This window comes from Triticum dicoccoides, chromosome 6B (genome assembly GCF_002162155.2).
Source record: "Triticum dicoccoides isolate Atlit2015 ecotype Zavitan chromosome 6B, WEW_v2.0, whole genome shotgun sequence".
Taxonomy (NCBI): Eukaryota; Viridiplantae; Streptophyta; class Magnoliopsida; order Poales; family Poaceae; genus Triticum; species Triticum dicoccoides.
The window spans coordinates 83,719,612-83,724,637 of NC_041391.1; positions in this window are offsets into that span (position 1 = coordinate 83,719,612).

Here is a 5,026-nt window from a genome sequence, read left to right on the forward strand (position 1 = left end):
CACAACGGCGCAGGCACAACGCCACCTTTTATCGATCGTCATCCATGTGGCCTTACCAAACGCATCTCCAAGGATCAGCTTCGGGAGGTCTACCTTAGGTAGCGGAGTCGGCTGTCTGTCATATGCTGGTCGACGAGGAGAGACCCTACCCACAATCTCCACAAGGGGCACGAGCACACAGGAGGCAGGATTCCAAGTTGGCACAAGGTCCACTCCGGCTGCAAAGGAATGACAGAACCAGCAGATGCCAGAATTGCCTACCACATCGCCTCTGAATATTACACTAACTACACTTATCTCCTCTCCCTCGGCTTTTGTCAGATATGAGTAGAAAATGCACCCGCTATACTGCATTTTGTCCCTCAACTTCCCCAAAAGAATAGACTTGGTCCCCCAAGATTTTTTGATAGACATTTGGTCCTTCATGTCTCAAAACCGGATAAGATTGAGCCAAAACCTAATGTGAAAATTTGTGTGGTGTTTCGACATTCGAGGAGGTTGTGGTAAAATAAAATGTTTGGCTCGCAAAAAAAGCAAAAACTTAATTTTTTATACTAGAGCTCCTTTTTTTTTGACATGAATACTAGAGCTCCTTGGATGCTATTTGACCACAAATATTTATACGCACCTAGCACACCCAAGCATCTTTTTCAATAAAAGGCGTTTTATTACTTAAAAGTTTAAGCACTACACTCAGCCTCTGTATAACTGAGATGCACACGATCAAACCAAATCTAATTAAAAACAAAAAAGAAGGTGAAATACAAGAAAATGAGTTTGTATGACGCCTAGACTGTAGGAAGGCCAATTATAAATCATACCTCCATCCATGTTAGGTAAAAGTATCCCTTGCCATACGCTCAATGCGTGTATTCACCTCCATAAATAGGTCTTGATTCTCCACACGTTGTAGACACGACCATAAGCGGAACATACCAGTACACATGTTAGTGACCTGCATAAGAGAGGTACTTTTGTTGGTGAACACCTTATCATATCTGTATAGCCAAAGCGACCAAATAACGGCAAGTGCTCCCATCCTGATAAGAATTCTGAACATGTAATCAATCCCATATAACCAGTTGCCAAAAATGTTAGCAACACTACGTGGAGGATACAAGCCATAATTTCTTTGGATGGTTGACCATATAGAACAAGCTAATTCACATTGGAAGAATAAATATTTTATTGTTTCGTCATGATGACCAAAAAACACATTGCACACTTCCATGCCAATTCCTCTAAATAAGGTTGTCTTTGGTAATAATAACTACTCGACGAAGATACGATGCAAAGATTTTATTCTCAAGCGGTATCTTCATTTGCCGGATTTTCATATTGTTATCAACTGGCGCATCTGACTGGATCAACGCTCTATGCATTGAATCTACCGAAAATTTACCACTCGCACTTAGATTCCACTGAAATTCCTCACAAAATTTCAGATTTTTCTGAATTTGGTTGCTATTTTTTTGATTTTACTGTTCATCTATCAAACCTAGTCCACGTGGTCAAACTCGGTCAACATGCTCAAAACCTGGTTTTTAACCAAACTTACCCAGTTTTTAGACTTGAAGAATCGAATGTCTACTAAAAATCTTGAGGGACCAAGTCTATACTTTTGGGGAATTTGAGGGACCAAAATCACACCTTTGAATATTGAATTTGTCGGTGTTGGAAATTTATTACAATCACTAATTCACTACACTTACCCACTGGCTCAAGCATTGACCGGATGCATTGAACCTGTCTCATTTTGCCTGTTCACCTCGTCACCTATCAAAGTCTTCCGACTGGCAGAGAATTTCTCCACCCGAAAAAAAAACTGGTCTTTTCTCAAAGGAAGGTCTAAATTTAAAAGATCCCTAAAGTTTTAAAAGTCTACTTGAGACAGTCACATTCCCATTTCTGCTGACGCGTCATTTTCTTCATTTTTCATTTGGGAATTGTCACCGAAAGCAGAGACTAGAATGAGTGACACACGTAAGTACAGAATATATATATAATCCAAAAAGGGAAAAAGGGAATCATGCGCTCTGCTATGTAGCGTAGTTGATAAGGCAAATATGTGCAAGTGCTGGCCCCTGTTTACTTTAGGCCACTAATTGATCAACTCGCCAATAAGCTTAGCCTTGGTAAAGCAACATCTGCTATGGTTTTCGTTGCCATCGAAAGCTATGTGAATATATTCTATTCCCTCTCATTGCTTAGTGGGCGACTTGACTAGGGTGCTTTGTGGTGTTCTTATACAAGTGTGTTTACACGTCTTTTTCCCCAAGTAACTAGCTGCAACATAAACACACCTGGTCTAAACATCAGGTTCGTGTATCCTACTTTGTTCAGTAAGTAGAGTTATGTATGGTTGGGCATAAACACCAATATCCTACAACATGTAACTAGGCGACAATCTAACCTCCATCTTACACAATTACAAGTTTACTACTGAAGCAGCATGTAACTAGGCGACAATCTAACCTCTTCCCACCTTGCACCTGCTTGAAGCTCTGCTGCAGTATTGTGTTTTGCTGCGTGTTCATTGTCATTCTCCATCGCAAGGATATGCATTGAACTGTAGATGATTCTCAATAAAAAAAACTTGTTATTACAATTGATTTCTTCAGGGAAAGAAGACTTACTCAATAACTCTTTGATAGGCTCAAATACTCGTCATTTAAAATGTTGTTTTTTAGATTTGAGATTCGATGGGTTCATCTTCTCGAATGTGATGATCTTGTTATCTTTTATGCTGCGCCATAAGGGACTAAGTACGATTTTCTAAACTGCTAACTTATTCAACCAAAAGGAGTGAGGTACCAGTTGTCCCTGAAAGCTTTTTGATAGTAAATCAACTTACTCCCCCCGTTCCAAAATATAATTCTTTGTAGAGAAAAATGAGTGAATCTACACTATAAAATGCATCTATATACATGTATATGTGGTTCATAGTGGAATCTGTACAAAGACTTATATTTAGGAACAGAGAGAGTAGATGTTTTGAGGAATGCATGCATGTATCCATTCATCTCAAATTCCCTGTTTGAGCCTCATTCTATTTTTAATTTCTCATCCTAGTTGATGCGATGTTTTTTATCCAGAAAACATTGTTCATGTTGTCTTGAACAAATTCGACATATTCGCGAGGAAAATACAGAAGGTACATAATGAGCGAGTACCTTCTACACCCACCGAGGCTGAGTAACAGATGTGAGCTTGGTATAATAATCGAGTTGGTTTGTATCTCTAGGGAGGGGACCTGACTACCTTAATCACACATCCTGTCGTGGTGGAAAACACAATAGGCAATTTCGATGACATGGAAAGTTTACTGTTGAGGAAGGAGAACTCAAGGATATTTTGTGCTGACTAAAACTGTGATGACGCTCATCTGGACAGCTTCATCAGCTCGTTTAATTCTGCCTCTGTGATGAGATCATGAACTTCCGGAAACTCTCCATCATTTTGCTGATAGTGGCCTGAATGGGATCAACAACTCCACCTGGAAGGAAATTGTGGATGAGATTTTGTCCCACTGCATTAATCAGCAGGCCATTGTTGTTGCCCTGCTGAATTAAGAAGAGATCATTGTTGATATCATCAGGAAAGTTCTCCAAGGGCTCAGCTCTGCCCGACGATAAGTAGAGTGTAAACAGCAGCTGCAAGGATTCCCAGACGGAAAAATCGTCAAAGTTTGCACTTTGCCACCTTTCCAATCCGACTGCAAGAAGTGATTGGGATTGGAACGGCGTAGTTTGTCGAACAGACAGAGAAATATGCACAAGTCAAATGGACAAATGTGCACAGATGACAGACACACAAGACAGCTCTGCTCTACTCTGTTTTATGTCCCCCGCCGTTCTGTATACATATATGCTTCAGCTTCTGGAACAACAAATGCCCTCGGGTCGTGGGGATCTGGGCGTACAATAATTGTTTTCTGCTTGGCGCCATTCCAATTCCACATCACTTTATGCGTGTGTCTACACTAATGAGCGAGTTTCATGCCCTGTGCTGCCTACATGGAACTTCCAACAGAGCTCATGCTGAGATGTGTCTATCATCTGTCTTTTGTATAAAAAAGCATAGTATTACATTAACAGGGCCCAGTGATGATGTTAAAGGTAAGAAACAACATTTCAAGTGGATCTTGGACATGAATTGCAGATCAGGAAGCCTGAATTCTTCTAAGCAGAATCAGAGTAGCCACAACATCGATCACAACATTTATTGTTGTATAATTCTCTCACCGGGACATGGTATGATAAAGGAAGTTCTTCTCATGTGTGGTGACATCGAGGAGGCGCGAGAAAGTTAGTTGGGGCGAAAGTCACCAAAGAAGTAATCGTATAGTTGGCTAGGAACAAGGGGAGCTGGCGTCGGACCCCTCACTACCTGTTGGAGCTCGATGGCAATAAGGCCATCTCCAGCCGTTGGCCCCCCAGGAGGGGCAAAAAATCACCCCCGGGGGCGCACCGGCGCTAAACCGCGCACTGGGGGCGTGATGCCCCCCAGTCGCGGCGCCCACGGTTCGTTCAAAAAAGTCAAACACGGCGCAAAACGACTCAAATTTAACGCAAACATTGGCGAGTTCGTTCAAACTTAAACATATTTTACAAAAAAAAAACTACCGCGGGCTATCCCCGCCGTCTCCCTCGCCGCCCGCCTCGCCGCCCGCCCACGCGGTTCTACATGCCGAGGAGGCTGTAGAACCGCGTGTAGTCACCGTCGTCATCGTCGTCGTCGTCGTCCTCGTCGTCGCGGCCGCCCCCGCCTACGCCTCCGCCGTCCCTGCTACATCCCTCCCCTGGTTGGCGCGGCGGGTTGGAAGGTCCGGGGGCGTCATCGTCGTCGCTGTCGAGAACCACGACGTCGTGCTCGTCCTCGCGCCCACGCTTGCGGGCGGCGATCTCCTCCTAGGCCCGGCGCTGCCGGACCGTCTCGTCGCGGAGGTAGTCGTCCCGCGCCCACCGCATGGCGTCCTCGTCGGAGAAGCCGCGCCGGGCTATCTCCTCGTACTCCGCGGGGAGGC